Source organism: Neoarius graeffei, chromosome 2 (genome assembly GCF_027579695.1).
Source record: "Neoarius graeffei isolate fNeoGra1 chromosome 2, fNeoGra1.pri, whole genome shotgun sequence".
Taxonomy (NCBI): domain Eukaryota; kingdom Metazoa; phylum Chordata; class Actinopteri; order Siluriformes; family Ariidae; genus Neoarius; species Neoarius graeffei.
In genome coordinates this window covers 49,982,190-50,006,628 of record NC_083570.1, presented here as the reverse complement: position 1 = coordinate 50,006,628, position 24,439 = coordinate 49,982,190, and the positions used below count along the sequence as shown (strand labels likewise).

The 24,439-nt window shown below is 41.9% G+C and overlaps 1 protein-coding gene across 1 annotated transcript in view; it reads left to right on the top strand.

Annotated features, from left to right (window-relative positions):
- Positions 1 to 2,204: 2,204 nt before the first annotated feature.
- The window catches only part of peak1 (pseudopodium-enriched atypical kinase 1), a 223,610-nt gene continuing 201,375 nt past the window's right edge, over positions 2,205 to 24,439 (top strand). Inside the window, exon 1 of the mRNA XM_060914372.1 lies at positions 2,205 to 2,410. The gene's annotated coding sequence lies outside the window, so the exon portion shown is untranslated. The remainder of the gene's footprint in view (positions 2,411 to 24,439) is intronic.

The following is a 24,439-nucleotide window of genomic DNA, read 5'->3' as shown; positions in this document are numbered from 1 at the left end:
AAATTCACCTCGTTCAGTCCCCCCCACTTATAGGGAGGAAAAAAACGTCTATGCTGTCTTTCTTTGCATAAGGCAAACCTCACGGAAAAATCAAAAGACTAATTACCATTCGGTTTATTGAGGTGCACAGCAGTGTATACATAGTTGCAACTGCGCAGACTGCACAGGTTGTGAGCTCGAGCTTGGTTGCTATGGTTACCCACAAGTTTGACAGGCATATCAGGGACAGCGCCTCCTAGTTCAGGACCCCAACACGGCATGATGAAGGGTGCCAAAAGGCAGAAAACGATTGCATCGTTAAAAAAAAAAAACCGACTGTAAGTAAACTGTGCCTTACTTTACCACATCACCTTGCAATTTTTTGATAGTCTGTTCAAAGTAATGTCGTAGTGAAAGTAAAATCGTACGGAGTAGAGATGCCTTTCTGGTAGCCTCCTTCTTTCGGTGGTAGCCTGTAGATACAGTGCTCAGAAGGCAGTTTTAATGTTTAATCTGGCGTTCCCTGCCATAATTTCAGCGAGCATATTGTTTCATAAGGAAACTTTGCGAAGAGTTGTTGACTGACTGCCGCTCACGCAACACACAGGCATAGTTAGAAAGTCAGGATGGACTGGTTTACACTTTACACACACACACGTAGCCCAGCCTCTCGCTCTGTTTAACAGTTGGAACTTAGCGGTTTTAAAACTAGTTTTGCAGTTTTGCAATTTCTGTGCGTGATGATAATGTGTAAACTTTGGATTTCCATAGGCTATGTTAAAATGTTATCATTGTCCTGGCCTGCAGGTAGTTCCTGGTGATGGCAGTGAGGGAGGTGAAATAACATGTATACACACTACCGTTCAAAAGTTTGGGGTCACCCAGACAATTTTGTGTTTTCCATGAAAAGTCACACTTTTATTTACCACCATAAGTTGTAAAATGAATAGAAAATATAGTCAAGACATTTTTCTGGCCATTTTGAGCATTTAATCGACCCCACAAATGTGATGCTCCAGAAACTCAATCTGCTCAAAGGAAGGTCAGTTTTATAGCTTCTCTAAAGAGCTCAACTGTTTTCAGCTGTGCTAACATGATTGTACAAGGGTTTTCTAATCATCCATTAGCCTTCTGAGGCAATGAGCAAACACATTGTACCATTAGAACACTGGAGTGAGAGTTGCTGGAAATGGGCCTCTATACACCTATGGAGATATTGCACCAAAAACCAGACATTTGCAGCTAGAATAGTCATTTACCACATTAGCAATGTATAGAGAGGATTTCTGATTAGTTTAAAGTGATCTTCATTGAAAAGAACAGTGCTTTTCTTTCAAAAATAAGGACATTTCAAAGTGACCCAAAACTTTTGAACGGTAGTGTGTGTGTATATATATATATACACACACACACATATATATATATATACACACAAAATGGAATCATTTGCTGACAGCTCAGTCCCCCCCAGTTCAAAAATCCTATCTGCGCCCCTGCACGGACAGTGCATCCGCGACGAAAACGATACGGATACGGTCTAATGTAAACACCACCTATGTGTCAGCCCTGTGATAACCTGGCAGCTTGTCCAGGGTGTACCCTGCCTCTCACCCGTAGTCAGCTGGGATAGGCTCCAGCTTGCCTGCGACCCTGTAGAACAGGATAAAGCGGCTAGAGATAATGAGATGAGATAATAATAGGTGGCACGGTGGTGTAGTGGTTAGCGCTGTTGCCTCACAGGAAGAAGGTCCGGGTTTGAGCCCCGGGGCCGGCGAGGGCCTTTCTGTGTGGAGTTTGCATGTTCTCCCCGTGTCCGCGTGGGTTTCCTCCGGGTGCTCCGGTTTCCCCCACAGTCCAAAGACATGCAGGTTAGGTTAACTGGTGACTCTAAATTGACCGTAGGTGTGAATGTGAGTGTGAATGGTTGTCTGTGTCTATGTGTCAGCCCTGTGATGACCTGGCGACTTGTCCAGGGTGTACCCCGCCTTTCGCCCGTAGTCAGCTGGGATAGGCTCCAGCTTGCCTGCGACCCTGTAGAACAGGATAAAGCGGCTAGAGAGAATGAGATGAGACGTAGAAACATTTAATTTCTGTGTGCAACACTTGAGGCAAATATTGCGCGTTCCCGATATTCCAGCCTGAGACGCGCAGCGTGAACCCGCCCCGCTTCGGCTACGTCGGCGCGCGCTCGTGACTGTCGAGTTCACAGAGCTGCTGAGAGTGAGTGAGTGCGCGCGCGAGGGAGGGAGTGAGAGAGACACACACACACAGAGAGAGAGAGCGGCGCGTGACCGCAATTGAAGACGCAAGTATCGTGAAGAAGAGAAGTGGCGTTTTAATAAAAAAAAATAAAATAAGGCTCCGCAATACCGTGAAGATGAGCGATACGAAACCGCAGCGGCGAGAACCGAAGAGCCCCGCCGCCTGAAGGGTAAGAAACGGAAAGTTCGCTTTCTTTTCTCGACCAAGTTAGAGAGAGAGAGAGAGAGGTCTGGAATTCTCGCTTCTCTGCTTCAGTGCCGAAGAGTTTGGATTCGGATGTGAACACACTCTCTCTCACACACACACACACTCTCACACTCTCTCTCTCTCACACACACACACACACACACACACTCTCTCTCTCACACACACACGCTGTCGAGTGCTTTGTGGAAGTGTAACATTGTGTCTGTGAGTAGCGAGTGTGTTTTGCCTCAGCGTGCGCGCTGGACATTTTTCGTTCCTTGAGGGCAGCTGGGCTCAAACTCAGCCCGCCTGCACTGCTCCGCTCCTCACTGCGCCTCACTGCTCAAGTGTGTTTTCTTTGAACAGCACCGACAAGTCAAATGAACTCTACTCAACTCTACTCTACTCTTGCACACATCAAACTATAAACCTCAGTCTCCCTGAAGCCTCTAAGCAAACCTGCTATTAGCCTTTACACAGGTTTTGGTGATGAAACTAACTTTTGGGTTGTTTTACAATCGGTACACAAGCTAAAAATCACATTTAACACTTATTATCTTCAATATCAAAAGGCTTGACTAAATAAACTTGGTCGTTTATTGTAGCCCTGTGATATCTCTATTTACCATGCAAAAAAACTTGGTGATAACGTTATTTTTGGTGAATGTTTGGCAATATATGTCACATTTAGCAAAATTACTCGTGTCATTTAGAAAAAGTGCTTTTTGACCACAGGTAGCTCCAAAAGGGATGCACTTACATCATTCTTTATACCATACAACACATATTTGGTTCCATATCATTGGAAACATAGTTAAGTTTTAATGTTGAATGCCAGTAAGTTTTCAGACTATTTTGATCAAATTAGTATGGAATTGTGTCAAAAAAAAGTCCTCTCCGAGACAGCTCATTTTTCAATATGAGTGATTCCACGCTTATGGGTACTGAAATGGGGACATGAACTTATTCACCTAAAACCATTTCTTTTTTTACCATCTGGTCACAAAACATGTAATCTTTAATGAATGAGATGTTAAAAGATAACTTTAATTTTCTGAGATGTAATAAAAACATATTTATATGCCAAAGTCAGAACGTAACAGAAGTGTTGTGGACATATATATTCTCAATTTTAACAATGTAGAATTACTTTTTGAAACATAGGAAGGTGATGTTTTAGCAAATATAATTAATAAACATGTGTAGTAGAATAAACATACACATTCTTTCAATAAGATTAACATGGTATAGAGCTAGATTGTAATTAATTTGTAACAGATGCGAGATGGACAATCGTAACAAAAGTAATGTAACAGACATCATTTTGGAACTCATAGGCTTGACTTTGGCATATAAATATGTTTTTATTACATCTCAGAAAATTAAAGTTATCTTTTAACATATCATTCATTAAAGATTACATGTTTTGTGACCTGATGGTAAAAAAAAAGAAATGGTTTTAGGTGAATTTTTAAAAATAAGTTCATGTCCCCATTTCAGTACCCATAAGCGTGGAATCACTCATATAAAATATCTAAAATGATTATTTTCATCCTAAAATGTGGTCAAGATATTGGGACATAAATATTAGAGACAACTAACACAAAGCTTACAGCCTTATATTTAAAAGCACTATGGAAGTAGTGGATTCTGAATTGTCAAAAAAAAAAAAAAGTCCTCTCCGAGAATCACTTCATTTGTTTCTCCCAGCCCTGCTTAAAGCTACACTTAATCTTCTTTATCTTATAGCAGATTACACAAAACTACCATACACATGTCAAAAAATGACCTGAAATCTGTTCTTTAACTTGTCCTTCGCTTAAAAACTGGTACAAGAACCAGTTTGAATCAATTTGAATTTTGGACCCCTGTGACACAAACTTTGTACCCTGATTGTAAAACAACCCTTTTCAAACTGTCATTAGTGCTTTTGTATAGATAGATAGATAGACAGATAGATAGATAGAGCGCACTATTAATCCTTGAGGGAGGTTTTGTTGCAGCAGTACAATAAACCTCAGTGTACACAGAATACAGGCTACAGTACCCATACAGCAGTAAACTATGTAAATAAGAAGATGGGTCTGTCTCAGAAACTGGGTACTGTGGGGGTACCCGACTAAATATACTCCCAGTCAATAAACTATCCGGTTTTGAATGGTGATGTTGGTTTTAATTTGAAATAAAACGATGACCGAGGGCGGCACGGTGGTGTAGTGGTTAGCGCTGTCGCCTCACAGCAAGAAGGTCCAGGTTTGAGCCCCGTGGCCGGTGTCACGGTCTGAATTTACCACCAGTCTGAATTTACCAGGTATATTTATTAACTTTGAGTAAATAAAATTAACTTTATTTACGGGGCGGCACAGTGGTGTAGTGGTTAGCACTGTCGCCTCACAGCAAGAAGGTCCGGGTTCGAGCCCCGTGGCCAGCGAGGGCCTTTCTGTGTGGAGTTTGCATGTTCTCCCCATGTCCGCGTGGGTTTCCTCCGGGTGCTCCGGTTTCCCCCACAGTCCAAAGACATGTAGGTTAGGTTAACTGGTGACTCTAAATTGAGCGTAGGTGTGAATGTGAGTGTGGCTGGTTGTCTGTGTCAGCCCTGTGATGACCTGGTGACTTGTCCAGGGTGTACCCCGCCTTTCACCCGGGATAGGCTCCAGCTTGCCTGCGACCCTGTAGAACAGGATAAAGCGGCTAGAGATAAGAGATGATCTGCGACATGATAAATGAAGAAGAAACCTTTATTTGTCACATGCACAGTGAAATTCATCCTCTGCATTTAACCCATCTGAAGCAGTGAGCACGCACACACACACACACCCAGAGCAGTGGGCAGCCACACCACAGCATTCGGGGAGCAGCCAGGGGTTTGGTACCTTGCTCAAGGGCACTTCAGCCCAAGGCCACCCCACGTTAACCTAACTGCATGTCTTTGGGGGAAACCGAAGGAAACCCACGCAGACATGGGGAGAACATGCAAACACCACACAGAAAGGCCCTCGCTGGGTTCGAACCCAGAACCTTCTTGCTGTGAGGCGACCGTGCTAACCACTACACCACCGTGCCGCCATGGTGGCTGGTTGACTACATCGCATTCCTTTAAAGTGCATATCACGGGTAAATTCAGGAGCAAGGTCAATGTAATTCTCCTATTTTATATTAAACTTTGGTCAAATATCTGTAACATTTTGCATTCTCTGCAATTTTTTTTACCTTGCGCAATACCAGAAAAATTCAGTTGAAATCAAGCCATTTGAGGCGAATTGGTCCGCCTCTGAAAAAACTTGGCATTTGGATTTCCCGGCAAACACTGATTTTCGTGATGTCGCGTGCGGGACGCCTCCTTCTGAATCCTACGTCAGCGCTGGTTTGTTTATGAGAAAACGACCTGGTGGTTTTCTGCAAATTTCTTCAACGTTATCACGTAATTATTAAAATGGTTAACAGGTGTATCATAGGAGGGTGTAGCAACACCAATCATGATGGTATTGGAAAACTCATCGTTTTCCAAAAGACCGGACAATGAGAGAGAAATGGGAGCGCTTGGTCTACACAGGCTGTGCACTGAAACTGCGCAAGTTTTCGCAGCCTGCTGGCGCTTCCGCAGATAACGTCACGAATCTGGCTCCAGACTCCCTTGGGATTTTTCCCGACGCATTTTGTTATTTTATTTTTTTCTGCTGTAGACAGATGGCCTTGTGCAAAATTACCCTTCTGGATGAGCGTGTAAAGAGACATACTTTCATATAAAAAAAGACGAAATTGGTCCAGGATGTGCACTTTAAAAAGGTTGTCGTCCACTGAAAAGACTACAGTTATCGCTAATTGTATTTTAAGTTGTAACTTTATACACCTAAGGATCGGTGCGCTCACAGAATAATCATAATCGTAATAAAACTTCATGCAAAATATTTGATCACCGTTGTAACTCCATTTTCTGCAGACCCAAAACCAATACGATTGTGTGTTTTTGATCTAAACGGAAAGCCTCAGGATCAAGGTCACTACCTCACCAAAAGTAGTAACTTAAAATCACTACGCCATATAAAAATTTAGTTATAAATCTGCGATTTTGTTTTTTAAAACGAAAGCTGAAAGTTAGGTATAGAATACAGGGCTCAATTCTTTTTTTTTTTTTTCACCAGCCAGCCACTTCATGTTAAAACTGTTAATGTTATAGTCATGTTGTCTGTTGTTGCCCAAATGAGGATGGGTTCCCTTTTGAGTCTGGTTCCTCTTGAGGTTTCTTCCTCATGTCATTTGAGGGAGTTTTTCCTTGCCACCGTTGCCACAGGCTCGCTCATTGGGGATAGATTAGGGATAAAATTAGCTCATGTTTTAAGTCATTTAAATTCTGTAAAGCTGCTTTGCGACAATATTGTTCAAAGCGCTATACAAATAAACTTGACTATTCAGTACAATAAACCTCAGTGTACACAGAATACAGGTTACAGTACCCATACAGCAGTAAACTATGTAAATAAGAATATCCATCCATCCATCCATCCATCCATTATCTGCACTGCTTATCACTCGTCAATCATGGTTAGCTGGAGCCAATCCCAGCTGACATTGGGTGAGGGGCGGGGTACACCCTGGACAGGTCCCCAATCTATCAGGGCTCCTACAGAAAGATGGCGCACCAGATGGTCATTCACTCTCATACCCACACCTATGGACTGTAGGAGGAAACCGGTGCATCAGGAAGAAGCACGCATTCACGAGGAGAATATTCAGAGTCCATACAGTTGAGCGTGAGGTTCGAACCTGCTTGCTGTGAGGTGACAGTGCTAACCACTGCACCAGCAAGAATAAAAAGATTTTAAAAAAAATGCCAAGTGGCAGCTAAAGTAAGTAAAACGATTGTAGTGCAGTTGATGATCGTGAGGTGACTATCATGAATGTGTTCATAATTAAAGGAATAAATAATAATAATAAATACGGTGTGGTAGAATGTGAAAAATGTTGTGCTGTTGCACAGCTGACACAGTGGATGAGTGGCACATGGAAGGATTTTATGGCTGTTGTTGGTCCGTGAGCTAAACTGAAAGTGATCCTAAATGAACTTGCTCCTACTTTCCAATAAATATTCAGTCTAGGGCTTTATGTCTCTGCACGTTTCACATAATCTAATATACTGTAAGTCGGTTTGGTCGAAGTCAGGGCCGCTTTGCATATTGCCTGGACCTGGGACAAACCGTTTCAGAAATCTCCACAAAGGAAACACAAGCCACGAAATGTAAACAAACGTAACCCATAATCACTCATTTGAATGCACTATTCAATATTACTAACGCATATAGTCTGTCTAGAGTGATACTGAATCCCCAGACCGTCTCAGAAAAATGTCTGTTATTAGCCTTGAACGTTTCGGTGGGTGCGGAATCTTTTTCTGCGAAATGCAGCAGACTAAACAATCTTCCAAATCTGGGGAAATGTGTATTGGTTTGTCTGAGGCGCAGACGATAGAGCTAGACTCTCATAGTTTTATCAAATGGACATATTTCAGACATTCCAACTCTGACCTTGACTTGGTTTCTAAACCCTACTGGACCCTTCACCTGAGCTGGGACTGAAGCACTGGTCATATTTAACACAACAAGGACGCACAGTGCATTGCAAAAGTATTCATCCCCCTTGGTGTTTGTCCTGTTTTGTCACATTACAAGCTGGTATTAAAATGGATTTTGGGGGGGTTAGTACCATTTGATTTACACAACATGCCTACCGCTTTGAAGGTGCACATTGTTTTTAATTGTGACACAATAATTAAGATGAAAAAAACAGAAATCTGGAGTGTGCATAGGTATTCACCCCCCCAAAGTCAAAACTTTATAGAGCCACCTTTTGCTACAATTACACCTGCATGCCTCTTGGGGTGTGTCTCTATTAGCTTAGCACATCTAGCCACTGGGATTTTTGCCCATTCCTCAAGGCAAAACTGCTCCAACTCCTTCAAGTTAGATGGGTTGTGTTGGTGTACAGCAATCTTCAAGTTATGCCACAGATTCTCAGTTGGATCGAGGTCTGAGCTTTGACTAGGCCATTCCAAGACATTTAAATGTTTCCTTTTAAACCACTCCAGTGTAGCTTTAGCAGTATGTTTAGGGTCATTGTCCTGCTGGACCATAACTCTTCGTCCCAGTCTCAAACCTCTGGCTGACTCAAACAAGTTTTCCTCCAGAATTGCCTTGTATTTAGTGCCAGCCATCTTTCCTTCAGTCCTGACCAGCTTTTCTGTCCCTGCAGATGAAAAACATCCGCACAGCATGATGCTGCCACCACCATGATTCATTGTAGGGATGGTGTTCTCAGGGTGTTGGGTTTGTGCCACACATGGCATTTCCCATGATGGCCAAAAAGATCAGTTTTGGTCTCATTTGACCAGAGAATCTTCTTCCATGTGTTCGGGGAGTCTGCCACATGCCGTTGGGGAAACTCCAAATGTGCTTTCTTAAGCAATGGCTTTTTTCTGGCCACTCTTCCATAAAGCCCCGGTCTGTGGCGTGTACGGTTTAAAGTGGTCCTATGGACAGATCCTCCCATGTCCGCTGTGTACCTTTGCAGCTCCTTCAATGTTGTCTTTGTTGCATCTCTGATTAATGCCCTCCTTGCCCGGTCTGTGAGTTTTGGTGGGCGGTCTTCTCTTGTCAGGTTTGTAGTGGTGCCATATTCTTTCCATTTTGCTATAATGGGTTTAATGGTGCTCCCTGGGATATTCAAAGTTTGGGATATTTTTTATAACCCAACCCTGATCTAAACTTCTCCACAACTTTGTCTCTGGCCTGTTTGGAGGCTCCTTGGTTTTCATGTTGCTTGCTTAGTAGTGTTGCAGAGTCAGGGTCCTTCCAGAACAGCTTGATTTATCCAGATATCATGTGACAGATCATGTGACCCTTTGATTGCACACAGGTGGATCTTAATCAACTAATTATGTGACTTATGAAGTGAATTGGTTGGACCAGCTCTTATTTAGGGGTTTCATACGAAACAGGCTTTCGTCTAAACGGGGGAACAGGGGCGCTGCGCCCTCTTACTCTCGGCGTGCGCCCCCTTACCGACTCCGTGAAAACATCCCAGCAACACTACGTGACAATGTGTCTGATCATCAAATACGTTATAATTGCTCCAAAAATATTCCAATCATAGTAGATACACCGCCAGACGGTGCAAAAACAATCCGAATTGGCGTTTTCCAGACTGAGGCGCCATGTTGTTTAGTTGTTTACTTGTCGCAGCTGCTCTCGCGAGATTTGACATGAGTTACATACAAGGTCAGCTGACTTGTAGAGCGAGATTTCTCGAGACTGAATGACCTTTCACCCACCGGCGCGGGAGCTTTTGACAGAAGTAGTTTGCGAGTTGTTTTTGTTGACACTTGGGCATTTAAAGATGTCGTCCCGCGGCACGAAACGGAAGAAAGCCAAAGACTGTCCGGGGCAGAAGATTACTACTTCTTTCTTTTTAAATGTTGACAGACAATTTGTTACAATTTCCCTCTCAGATAGCCTCAGAATGTCCCATTGGAGCATTTTTCAAAGGCTTTGCACGGCGGGGGGGACAACCTGCACCATCCCCCCCCCCCCGGCTTCGCTCCCTCGTCATGGTGAGCGCCCTCATACTAAATTTTTCTAGAAAAAACCCTGCGAAAAGGGGGTGAATACTTATGCACACTCCAGATTTCTGTTTTGTTCCATCTTAATTATCGTTTGTGTCACAATAAAACAACAATTTTCACCTTTAAAGTGGTAGGCATGTTGTGTAAATCAAATGGTGCCAAGCCTCCAAAAATCCATTTTAATTCCAGCTTTTAATGCGACAAAGCAGGACAAACACCAAGGGGGATGAATACTTTTGCAAGGCACTGTAGCTCGTATAATCAGGTGTCCACAAACTTTTGGCTGTTCAGTACAAGTTTCACAGAATGTCAGGTTTGAATAACATTTCTCCATTCATCTCTCCAGGCCAATAGAAAGCAGTTACAGTAAGGGAACGTTCAGTATCTGCATTCGTCCAAGTCCCAATAGAAAATGAGATTATCGCAGATGCACATTTAACTCTACTGGTTCCAGTTTCTTGTCAGTTTTATCATCTTGCATACCGACAGCGCAAGTCTCAATGCCAGGCATTGCCCGTATGCCTGATTTGAAATATTTTAGAAATATTTGAGCGAGTTAGGCCCATTCGGGCACACCTATGGTCGGCTTCTTTAAGCACAAAAATGATTTTCGAGCGAGTACGTTACAAAAAACAACGAATTAACCAGCATCCTTGCCTCCCCCGCGATCGCTGTTTTTTTTTTTTTTTTTTTATTCCTGATTTGTAACGGCAATTCTGATTGGCTTGCTTCAGGCGCGCGTGCATATTTGTGCTTTTCATCACTACGTACGTTCAGTGAATGGAAAGACATGCTTTTGTGTCTCAAATAGTAAACCACACCCTCTACAGTAAATATATATCATTTACATAGCGAATCGTCCCATAGATAAATCTATCTTACCCCATTTATCATTTGACATTGGCCCATCATGCATGTGACGATGAGGAGGGCAGGTTGTTTAATTTCCTCCTAAATGCAAAGGAATGACAGTGCTGCAGTACAGACTCCTGTTTTATAATGTTTTTAGTTTTATAATTCATCTTTGCAATATTGCTCGTCATTGTTATAGGCAAAACAAAGTGTGTTTTGTGTCCTAAACTCTAGTACGCAATGCGTCTTTATATAGTACTGTACGTAAGTCTTACGTATATGATATTGATTTGTGTTTCGTGTTTTCAAGGCTTCTTTTGTTGTAGAAATAAATGTTTTTAAAAATAAGTGTGTGGTTTTTTTTTTTTTTAAATGTACTTTTGTCTAAATAACGGAATTATACCCCGAGAAAGCATGTCAGTATTGCCTTGAATCGTGTATATTAATGTTGAGGCCTGTAGCGTCTTGTGGGACTGTATTATAGATTATAATTGCTTTCTTTTGATTGCACTCGTCTGTGCTTTGATTATGTCTGAATAGCTGTAAGAGCTGATTGATATTCAGTGGTTATGCTCGTCCCCTGAAAGCAATGCACTTGAAGCAGACTACAGTAGATTAATATAAGCCTGCAGACTTCTTGGGGGGACAAAACGACAACTTTGCAATAACTTGTATGCAAGTGAACACTGAGACGCGAAGTGCCGCGTTGTGATGTGGGTGGATGTGTCATGACAGGTCGGATTACCGTTACCGTTATTACCATGTCTCACAGACAGAAATGCCAAAGTGGAACAGAAAGCAAGAAACAGCGCTGTGTCACTTCCTCCATATACTCCCAGTTGGAAGTTTTTGAGCCCCCTGCATGTTTATTTTTGTTTAAATGACCTCATTTTAAATACTCGAGTGTGAATGTGGTGGACCTCTCCAGATCTAATCTAATCAAAATATTTATTGGTTGGTTATTTGTAGCATACCACATTAAGAGTCCCATCAGGATCTGAGAACGACCCAGAATATTTTCAGTGACTAGTCCGAGTGTTTCATTAACTACAGGCAAACTACTAGAAAAGGTGTGTAATTGAGAACGAGGGTGAGGAATGCACATCTGGAAGCGCTGAAAGTTCCTGGGAATTGCATTCGACTTGCCTCGGAGGCACTAAGAACTTGAAATATAGTTCTTGTTATAGATAAGTGAATATTTCTGTGTGTTAGCTGATCAAAAGTAAATATTTCAATAATATTGGCTGGCTTTTTTTTTTGTGGTATATCAGATACTGTATATTCCATTCGGCTAGCATGAAGACTCGTTCAATATCATGCTAGCTGAATGGAATATACAGTATCTGATATACCACGAAAAAAGCCATTATTATTATTATTATTATTATTATTATAATAATAATAATAATATACACCAGAGAGAAACCATCAGGACCTCTTATGCCGCTTTTCCACTACCAACGCGGCTGTGCCGTGCTGAGTCGGGCTGAGTGGGGCTGTTGGAGTTGCATTTCGACTACAACCGCGCTGAACCGTGCTGGCTGGAAGTGGGTGGACACATTGGGTGGAGTTAGCGAAAGTGGGTGGACGTCACGTGATGTCGTTTGGCGGCGCAAACAGTGACATCAGTGAGCTTTTAAGCGGTAGTCTCACGACCTGGAGAGTAAACAATAAACATGGAGGACATGGAGTCGTTAGTGTTGCTGGTCTTGGTGCTGTGGCTTGTTGTCACCGACAACGCCAACAGATACTGGCAAGAGCGTATAGATGAGGCGAGGCGCATAAGGCTTCATAATTCTCGTAATTCATAACTCTCCTTCTTCCGGGTTTACGGTGTTTACAGATCCCAGCGTGCTCGCGGGGCGTGTGTGGGCATGTGAGGACACTCCTCCTCACCAATCAGTGCACAAGGGAGTGTCTCCTCACGCCCCCAGCCTCACTCAGCTCGGTTTGGCTCGCTTCAGCCCCACTCCAAAACCGTGCGAGTTTTAGGGGCTGAGCAGGGCTGAAGCGAGCTGAGTCGTGCTGTTTTTGGATAGTCGAAACGCGAGCCGTGTCGGGCTGAAGTGAGCTGAAAAAGGGTAGTGGAAAAGGGCCATTAGTCCTTCAGAGAAGGCCCAAACATATCAGCGTTTCAAATGTTGCATTTAATTTCTTTCATAATTTCATTATAATTATTCTCTTCTAATTTGGCTTCATTTTCTATCAAATTAGCTTCAGAAATGAAAGGGTTACTGTCCTGAAAACATTAAAATCAAGTTATCCAATGAGATTTTCTTTGTCTGTTGTCTCTAGGCTGAGAGAGTTCAGAGCCGCTCACTCATCGGTTAGGACGTCACTGCCGGGGCAGAAGGCCATGGCAGTGCATACATGTCAACCTATACGGAATGTCCGTATTTTATACGGATTTGATTCAATAAACGTAGTATACGGGCATATAAATAAAGTTATACGGATTCTTTAAAAAAACTTCAATATTTATTTAGAGCTATAATCAATTCCCACCATGATAAGAGCGCATAACACTTACAAATGTACTGTACACTACAGACAGCCAGTAAAGAGTCTTATGAAATCGCACGTTATCTTGTGGTAGCGAGACTTCGTTCCACTTTTGATCATGCACACACCGCATTGCGAGAATCCCACCAACCGTGAAGTCATAGACATATAAACATAGACGCCGCCTTCTGCGTAGAATCATACGTCATCCTCGCCGCCATATTGGATGTGGCAAAGTGGAGATTCTTCAACCGTCTCTGGTATAGCGTCTAGACAGTAGCCGAGAATGAAGATGCCTCATTCATGTGCTGCGTTTAACTGTACCAACAGGTTTACCGTCCAAACGAGATCACATGGGATTACCTTTCACAGGTGAGACTGGAAAAATACTTTTCATTGTATTTGGTCATTATAACGTAATTTTACGAACAGATTTTCCTGACTTTGTGGCTAATGTGAAGTCTCATGCATAATAGCCGCTCGGTGAAACCTGTCTCCAAACAACGAAGTATTTCCTTCGTAACTACGCTGATAACACTGTGTTTTTGTCAAACATTGGAGCTTTGTATTCATTCTAAAGGTTTATTGTTATTAATATTGAATAAAAAGTAACTGGGATATATCTGTTAATTATCATTCAAATTTTAGGTAAATTATTTTAATTTGCATCTTATACGGATTTTATAAGGGAAATACGGATTTTGGAGGTTGGTTATACAGGTTTGATTGACCAAAGGTTGACATGTATGGCAGTGTATGTTTATGTAGGAAGTGACCGATGAATTAACCAATCAGATTTTGATTTATAGTGGGCGGGACCAAAAATTTAATTGCCCTCGGCCTTCTCGAAGGCCAGCACGAGCTTCACCATGAGTCGGTACCGTCACCCGGTGTAGCGTTCATTAGTAGTGTTAAAGCAGTCAAGCCAGTACTATTTCAGAGTAAGTTACACAGGCTAACGACTGAGAAACTAAGATTTCTGTCTCCAGACTCTTCTTCCACGCACATCTGCTACAGTATTTTTCACGCAGACTTAAGTATTCATTTCCCAATGTAATTTACTTAGTTATTTTAAAATCAACATTGATGACTACACACAACGGAGCGACCTGGCAGCCTGCAGCTAATCGCTTGCAGAATTCTTTGCCTTGTTGCTTTTTTTGGTGTCTGGCCAAGTTTTGGCTGAGCTGAAGTCCCAGCTCTAAGAGTACCTCCATTGACCTATACACTCTCTTCCAGTTTTTCGTTGTCCGTTGGTATGTTTTTCTCTTGTAAATATGCATGAAGAATATCTAATGAAGTTTTGGGAGCCTTTTGGGTGTTCAGTGCGCCTTTCTGTTTCCCTGAGAGCTAAGAAATGCTTCTGCACTTGTGCAGCAGAAAACTCTCATTGGATATTCGCATCAGCGCTGACATATGATGTCACGTCTTGACAACCATGCAGTATCGTAAACCATATTCAACGCTCATTCTCCATTGGGTAGAGTGACGTCATGCACGTAGATTAAGCCATATGCTAACAATATTGCATGCTATCTAATCAAATAAATGAAACCCGCTAGAAGGGAATAGAACATGTTTTTATTCCATTGAAAAAGTGTCCTGTATGGATAATAATTGTGTACGTAGTATAACTTGTTTAAAGCTAGACGGCCTTTTGATTTCATAAAATTTAGTGAAATTTAGTTCCCTCTGAAATTTGGTCATTGTGAAGTGTTTGTTTCTGCAGTAGCTCAAAAACAGACCCTTCTGTGGCTGGGAAGTTCTTTAATTTGAGGAGATTCCCGAGCAAATAATGTGCATGAAATCACTCGCTTCGGCAGTCAAGCAGGCAGAGGAAGTCCGTGTGCGTATGCGCAGGTTTACCTTCATCTTTTCCTTCTTCTGTTGGGTTTTACAGCAGCTGGCATCCACAGTGTTGCATTACTGCCATCTACAGGTTTACCTTGAGCATGCACTGACAGTTCCGTCATTCTGCCGCTAAACGAACAGCTGATCACACCGAGGTGCTCGCTGACTGCCGATATTTTTTAGTTTGGTCCTGCGTTTCCTTTCCTTCGCCACATAACGTCTTTTCTCACTTTCCGTTACTGTATTCGGTCCTTCACATTTCATCCGCTCACTCACGTCCTCCGTTTTTCTCTCCTGTATCATATTTGTATCCCACAATGCCTTGCGCGAATGGGGAAAGCCCACCACGTCATGCATGATGTAGTATCTCGAATTGGGTCATGGTGAAGCAGGAAAAAATAGCAGAGAATTAAGGGCCATGTGACTCTAAATTCATTAATTGTTCTATTTTTAAAAAACCTAATAAAATTGGGAGTCTGATTTCGAATTCAGTAGCTTTCGGTCCACTAAACAAAAATAATTGGGTGTCGGGGAAAATTCTTTTTGTGACTACACTTGAAAACTCTGAAAGGCAGTCTAGCTTTAAAGGTAAGAAGCGTTGCTGTGTTTACCGTTTATGCTATTTGTGAGCAGCCATGTTGATTTGACGTCACTTGCTGAACTCAGGGTTAAGGAGACCGTCCTATGTTTGTGAGTAGGAATTCCAAATTGAATGAAGGTTTTTTGTTTTGTTTTTTTTTCCCTTGTGAAAGTCAGAGGTTAGAAATGACAAGTTACAACCTCTAGTGGAACGCAGCACTATCTATTCAGTCACTGCTGGTGGAATTCTCTATTTTGTTGGGGTGAATTGAGGTTGTCAGTTAGATGATGGATGTGGAGTTTGTGTTGTGGTGAACATTTAATGATGGTCAGTTGGGATCCTGTGAGGGGATTTTTATGTGACACCAGTGTGTTTTTGAAGTTTTCCTGCCCCCCCCCCCCCCCCCCCAACCCTTCCCCCACTAACCGAAACATCCACCCCCCTCTCTTGCAAAGCTGCAAGCTACAGAACAGGTGTGACCTGTGGGTCTGGGGCCTTGTGTTGGTATGAGGGAGCAGGGGCACGTGCATGCACGCGCGCGCGCACACACACACACACCATGCTATCTGTTATCACCCAGATGGGTTCTGTTTTGAATCTGGTTCCTCTAAAGGTTTCTTCCTCATGACTTCTCAGGGAGTTTTTCCTTGCCACTGTCACCTCAGACTTGCTCACTAGTGATACGTTTATGAATTCATCTGTTTAAAATTTATATCTGGCATTGACATGTTTCTGTAACACTGCTTTGGACAATGGCTATTGTTAAAACACTATACAATTAAATTGAAATAGCTAAATAACACAGGTGTTATGGAACACAACATTTAAACTTGTTGGTGCCTCAATACGATACATTTTCAATCAGGAAAAAAGTTGACTGTGCTTTAGGTTTCCTTTTTTAATTATTTTAAACATGAAAAAAGTACATTAACAAGTTGAAACTTAAAATAACACTACAGTATTTGTGTGATCCGTTCACACTCTTAGCAGCATGTAATGAAACAAAAGATGGGAATTAGAAAGCAACAAAATAAACCCATTCATGCATAAACATACTGTATATCCTAAATTCTATTTTGAAATGTGGTGTTTTGTGAATATCACATTATAAAGTAAATGGATTGTGCACTGTTTCCCGTACCATTATATTGGGGGACCCTGCCCCCCCCCCCCCCCCCCCCCCCCCAGAAAGTCCCCACCATGCGCGCACATTTTAAAGTCCGAAAAAAGCAGAAGTGCAGTTCTTTTGTAAAAATTGTTCTAAAATAAATGTAAATACTTAAATATAACTCCTTTAACTGTTCGTTCAGGTCCAAACGCTCTGTAACAGGAGCCATGCGGAGGGGTCCTGCAGGAGACAATCCTCATCCAGCACCCTAGGGAAATGTGTGTGTGTGTGTGTGTGTGTATAAGAATGCTGAAATCATGAACTAATAAGTGAGCAGTGTGTTTTATAAAGAAAAAAAATGAACATTCCGTATCGTGAAATACCATGACCAAGGTCTTGAAAGTACTGACCGAGGCTGAGGTCACGGTATTTCACCATACGGACCGACCTTAAGCTGGTAAATAATATCTTTATTTATTTCTTTACCAAATTCTAACAGAAAACGAGAGCGCCCGAAAGGGAAAACCGAGCTGAGCCGCCATTTTGAATCCTCATTCACGGCTGTAATGCAATCGGCTTCCTCCTCGGTATACAAGTGCACTTCCATGGCAGGAAAAAATACTACGTTTTGCTGCCTATGTAGTCCCCTATTTATACAAAATAGTCATTCAGGATTCAGCCATGTTTTTGCTCGGTGTTAGCAAGTTAGTTTTTAGCTTTCTCCTGAAATGTTTTCTTTTATTTCTTCTTCCTCAGGGTAGTAAAACTCGCTTTCGCTGTGAACACTGTCGTTATCGCTATCCATGCTGTAAAACTAATGCTATTATACTGAGAAATGCTGGCAAAAATTTTTGATAATCTTATAAAAAAAAAAAAAAAAGATAAATGTTGACAAAAAATGCTACCATGTTTGCTTTTGTGAACAAGTGAAGTCGCCAGAGGTCCATAACTGGGGTCTGTATCGTAGGATACGGACCCGCTCGCCAGCCAATCAGAGCGCAGGATTTGATGGAAACCGGACCGTGAAAAAATAGTTATCGACCAAAGTATTATTTTTGAAGCAATTATTCTTTGATGTTTACAAAAATTGCACAGGTTAGGGTTGGTTTTTCAATTTAAAAATATTTTTAAAAAGCTAAGGTGTTCATTTGGGACAGTTATGTATTTAAATTTTTTGATTTTGTATCGAAAGCTTGTGAAGATGATGCAGAGATATGCTGAGAATAGTGGAGAGGAACAAAAACCAGGATGACTTTGTTAAAAATCTTATATTTTCCTCAAAACATCCTGAAACGGACAGTGGACGCTGTGCATAACAGATTTAAACGCAGCTCAGATTTCATTCGTGTGACTCTGTGATGCGTCTGAAGCGCAGGGCTTTTCTTATTCTGCTGTTAGCTCATTGTGCTGTTGGTCACGTAGCCGTCTGTAGCCCTGTGTGTGTTTGAGTCAGTGAGGAGAGGCTTCCTGAACGCAGCAGATTACCAGTGTGTGGATGTAATCGAAGCAGTGTAGGGTAAATTATATTTGGTGGTTTTGTCACACTGTAACGTTTCAACTCACGAGCATGCTACCCAAAACACCAACCCTTAAACACTGTTTAAACCCTTAAGCCATTACTGTTCTTTTCAATCTAATACACTCGGTGTATGAAAGCAGCGCGAACAGGAGAAGCCTTGTCTGATTCGGGATGAGGCGAAGGTTAGTTTTTCAGAGGAGCGAGAGCAGGCTCGATTAAGTTTAAATGTTTATTTCAAATCGCACGATATCAGCGGAAGGCTGTTTATGAGACCGCCTTCTTTATCATCCAGTCTGTTGAACGGGAAGTCTGTTGAACACAGAAGTATCAAATCCAGAGCCTCGTATCAAATGAGACAAAGTGATGCACCATACGATTACAGCGCTATTAAATAAAATTGCACTTAAAGCTGCCGAAAAGCAATCTAAGCTTGCACTTCTGAAGAAGGGGGGGGAAACAACACTTGGTCCATTTGGCATTTCTCCCAGGACTTTTTGTGCATTACTGTACTCCCTGTTGTCCTCATCCCCTCCCCCCAGTGTTAGATCGCCGTATTAGTAGATGGGAAAGAATTTTTGTGAACTTTCTCCATTAGAAGAAAGCATGGCTCATTTGATTCACCAGCATGATCGTGCCAGCGATTTTTAAGTCATTAAGTTTCCTCTTTCTTTTTCCATTTTTCTTTTTAACACTGGAGTTATTTTGATGCGCTCTGATCCCATTAAAGCTGTCAGCTAGATCAGGCCTCACATCTTTCTGGTCATGTATTTGAACGTCTAAATATCCTGTAAACGCTTAAACGCTACCATCTTATCCTTTTAGATACGTAGAATACTGCACACTGGCCACTTTATTAGGAACACCTGTCCACCTGCTGTTTTATGCAGGTATCTCATCAGCCCAAGGCCGGATTAACTATATGGGCCCTGCGGCACAGTGCCCAGGGGCACTAACCACTCACAGCCAGCGGGGGGGCACCACATGACAAACTTTAAAAATATTTTTCGTGAATGTTTGTGCACTTAAAATGGTTATACACTTGACATTTGTTAAATAGTCATATATAATTCATTATGAACACTAATTTCATAAGAACAATAATCATAATTCTGAGCAAGAGTGGCCTATGTGACCATTAACCCCCCCCCTTTCCTCAACCTGTCAGTTGAGCCAGTCCACCTACGGTGAAATGTATCAATTTTTTAAAAACCGCGGTAGAAATGAAAAATGGACAGACATCAATTGAGTGGTTGTGCGAAGAGAAAATTAAAAAAAAAGAGAGAGACTCCAGGCGTGTAGCTGCAATTAAAAATGTTCCAGTGTTAGATCGGTTTTTTTTATAAAAACATCGACAACTGCTGTCACTACCAGCGCTGAAGCCAAAGCTAGTGAAATCAGCGATGCTAGTGAGGGAGATGGCCCTGCTAGCACTAGCCGGGGAGATGCTACAACCACAGCCAGTGTTAGCCGAGGGGTCGGCGATGACAAGGATCCCCTTGAGGAAGATGGGAGCGAGGGAGACCCTGGGGAGGAGGATATGTGCGAAGCCACTTTAAGCCAGGTAGAGATCAGTTCACACCATGGTGACGAGAAGGAAGACGAGGGTGTTCCTACTTAATACATTTTCAATGAGGAAGAATGACCTTGTTTACGTGTACTATTGTTTATGTATATGCTACTATTTTTGACAGCAAAGGGCAAGGTTTGTGAGTGTGTGCAGGAGGTTACTGAACGCGTGCGCACAGGGTGGTGGTGGTGGGGGGCACTTGAGGTATAGTGCCCAGGGGCACCGCATTGGCTTAATACGGCACTGCATTAGCCGATCCCTTAACAGCAGCACGGTGCATAAAATCATGCAGATACAAATCAAGAGCTTCAGTTCATGTTCACTTCAAACATCAGAATGTGAAAAATTGTGATCTCTGTGACTTTCACTGTAGCATGGGCGTTGGTTTCAGCCAGCTGGACTGGTTTGAGTATAGATAGTTTTCACTGACGTCACGGCATTCCGGGGAACACCCTCCAGCCACCATCTTGCGGGGCAAACAAAACGGACCATCGCTATTACCGGCTACGTTATCTCGGATGCATTTATGAAGTTGTATAGTCAGTTTTCTAAAATAAAGATCAATGTCGGCAAAATCAAGCAAACGGAAATATATAGATACATTAGACGACATCTCACGACAACGGTATGCAGCCAAACTGGCCTTGATTGGGGGAATTGACCCCGACGAAGTAGACAAAGATGCATTTTCAAGTGACTATGCAGGCCTGCCATCCATATCGTACCCTGATATTGTGAACTATTTCGTGAATAATAAAAGTGCCTACACACTTGACGACCTCAAAGCATACAAGTCACTGGAGTCATACAATTATTTTGTCTGTGGCTGGGTCCGTGAAGTCCACCATATAAAAACAAGTGACAGTCGTGTCCTAATTACAGCCAAGGTATGTAAACATTGGAATTTTAGAGCTCTCAACACTGCATATAAATGTGTGTGTATAATATCGAGTTGATTTAAATCGGAATTGATTTAAATCGGACAGCTGCGCACATTTGCGCTGCGCAAATGTGCGCAGCTTTCTGATTCACTGTTTTGTTTTTTTTTCCCTCATCCTTATACTTCCTATGTTTCATGGACTGTAACGGATTTGCAATTGATTGTTTATTTAAACAACTTACCAATTATAAAATGATTGGAGCAGACTTTGCTGTGTTTGAAAGGCTGATAATCCTTGCAGTTGATTCTCGCAAGTCATAGATTTCTCCTTTGTATGCTGAGTTTCTTTGTTTGCTCGCCTTCGTGCTCCCGTACAGTGGGAATTCCATAAAAGCTCCGCTTGACGTCATCATCTGACCTATTACGACAGCCGTGAATACAACAGGCGTGCACTATTGCTAGCTTTAAATAGCCTGCTTGGGTTCTTTTGAAGACTTTGTACTCGCGCGTTACAATGTGTGCTCAGTGACCCGTACGGTAAGCTTGACCCGCAAGATGGCCGCCACTAGGGAATCCCCGACTCTGTGACGTCATGTGCAAACTATGTATTTCAGAAGCTGCTGATCTCCTGGGGTTTTCACACACAACAGTCTCTAGAGTTTATACAGAATGGTGCGAGAAACAAAAAAAAACGAGTGAGCAATAGTTCTGTGCGTTGAAACGAACGCCTTGTTGATGAGAGAAGTCAGAGGAAAATGGCCAGATTGGTTCAAGCTGCCAGGAAGGAGAGATAGATAGATAGAACTTTTATTGATCCCTTTGGGAGGGTTCTCTCAGGGAAATTAAAATTCCAGCAGCATCATTACAGGATAAACAGAGAATAAAAAAAATAGAGAAAACTTCTAGATAAATTAAGTATTAACATATACAAATATATAAAATATGAAAAAAGTCCAGCAGGAGAGGTAGTGCACATTTATACTGCACATTGTCCAGTATTGCTTTTTGTCAGGCTAGGCTACTGCTCCTTCCTGTCCTCTGTCCTCCTATTAGTCAGTCCGTAGTCATGTTTCATTCACGTCCTCCATTTTTCTCTCCTGTTTCAAATTTGTATCCCACAATGCCTTGCGTGAACCTGGAAAGCCCACCATGTGATGCATGACGGAGCATCTTGTATTGGGTCATGGTGAAGCAGGAAAAAAAGCGGAGAATTTAGGGCCATGTGGCCCTAAATTCATTAATTGTTCTATTTTAAAAAAACTAATAAAATTGGAAGTCTGTGATTCGAATTCAGTAGCTTTCGGTCCACTAAACAAAAATAACTGGGTGTCGGGGAAAATTCTTTTTATGACCTACACTATAAAAATCTGAAAGGCAGGACAGCTTTAAGTGATAATAGGAGCTAACATTTCTGACAGATGTTCCGCTGTTACCAACATTAAACAAGTATAAACATAAAAAGCTTGACGTCATTAATTACTGAATGGATAATCGTAATCCAGAAGCGGAATAAACGCTCCAGGATACGCTGCTTTATTGGAAAATAATCCACTTAAGGGTGGTCACATGCGACATGGAATTATATGGAGTTTTCTCTATAATAGTACATGCCTAAGTGTTGTTTTTTTCCCCCCTTATCTATTAATGCCTGAAGGGTCATTGCAAGCAATAGGGCTTGAGGTAAAATGCTGAAGAAGGATGCTCGTACGGTACAAGTGTAGTGGAGAGCCAGGACGATTTTAACATGGCTCAACTGTGACATCCTTACACGCAGATCCGATCGCTGCTCCTTATCCGTTTGGGGGGGAAAAAAGACAGTTGGGTTTTGTCTACTCCTGCTGAAGATATTTGCTGCAGATATACATATTTAAATTTTTTCCCCTTTGTGTTCAAAATGTCAAAACTGTGCCGTTTTGTACGTCTCTACAAAAACGAATGGCATCCTTTTTTAGAGTTTGTGCATGCTGCTCCTGTTCATCAGATCATGGGTATGGCGTGCGGTGTAACTGCAACACCTGTTCTACAGAATATCGCTTCAGAAGCTCCCACACTGTTCAGAATCGCAAAAGGTCACAGCACCGAGACAGGAAAAACACGCACGCTCATTTTCACCCGTTTAAAAACGGCAAGAATCGCGATTGGTGCAGAATGTACGAATACTTTTATCCTTTTCATAATCATCGGCTTTTCTTGTTAAATCATATTAACCATGTAGGACCTCATAGTAATCATGGATGATACGATATCTCAAGCCACGCAAAGTTAATGGTGCCCGTTGTTTTCCATACAAGTCTTGGTCACGTGACTGATCCAGAATACTTTCAAATAATTTGGTATTTTAACCCCTTGGCTGCCACCCATAATTAATTGTAATGTGCCGGGCATCTCATCTCGGGCATATAGGACAAAAATAGGTCAAAATTGGGATATTCTGATAACCTTTCTCTAACTTGTTCAGAACTTTTATATTTTTAATATTTGTATAGAAAAATCACAAAAAACACTGTTGTAGAGTAAAAATAACTTCAAAACTATGACACCGGGTCTTGTCAATGAGAACCTGCCCATAAACATGAATTACTAGTACTTGAAAACACAGCGTATACCAAGGGTCCATGCATTCCAAGTAACCAGGTACCATTTTTACGATGGTCTTTGGTATAACCGAACCGTAAACAGAACTCGCGCTGTCCCGATCGAGAGGCGGACACGCTAACCACTAGGCCAACTCGCGGTATGTGCCGCTGTGAAGTAAAAGTAATGTGCCATGTAAGGTACATAAAAGGAGGCGTTTATGCAGAGTAGCGTACGACATAAGGCACAGCGGGAAAAGATTTCATGACGTATGTGACTTATCCAAGGGCACTGAAGAGGTTAATATAATGCAGAGCAGATCCTGAGATGTTTTTCTAACCTATGGGTGCAAACTGAAATATATAACAGCTAGAAGGCTTTTATAAGTTGAGTTAAAATTCTAAATATGCCATAATTACAGTTATGGCTCTCAGGTAAAAAACACAAACGGGTAACTTTTTGTTATCAAGGTGATCTAATCATTGCTGTAGCTAGTTTAACGAAGCAGACAGATATTGAGGCTACGGCTTCTCGCTTGTCCTCAGTGTGCACACCGTAACTTCTCAGTCAGACCAGAATTTACAGGAACAAGTTTGCACACAATACAGTCAGAGCCATCAATATTTGGCCACTGCTAAAGTTATAATTTTAGCTGTCTATCGCAGTATATTGAAGTTCAAATCAAATAATGAATTTGAGCTCAAAGTGCAGAGCTTCAGCTTTAATGTGAGGATATTTACATCCAAATCAAGTGTATGGTGTCGGAATTATATATTTTATTTATTTATTTTTATTTTTGTAAGTGAAGAAATTTAATTGGAAAATGGGCTGCTTAGCTGTTCCTGGGCCAGGTGTGTGGTGTGGTCTCTCTCTTTCCCCTCGTGTACAAGTAAGCTGATAAAAGGTGATATTTGGAATCTGTTGCTCTTAACTCGGTATGAAGTCCAAAGAACTGTAGGGGTGT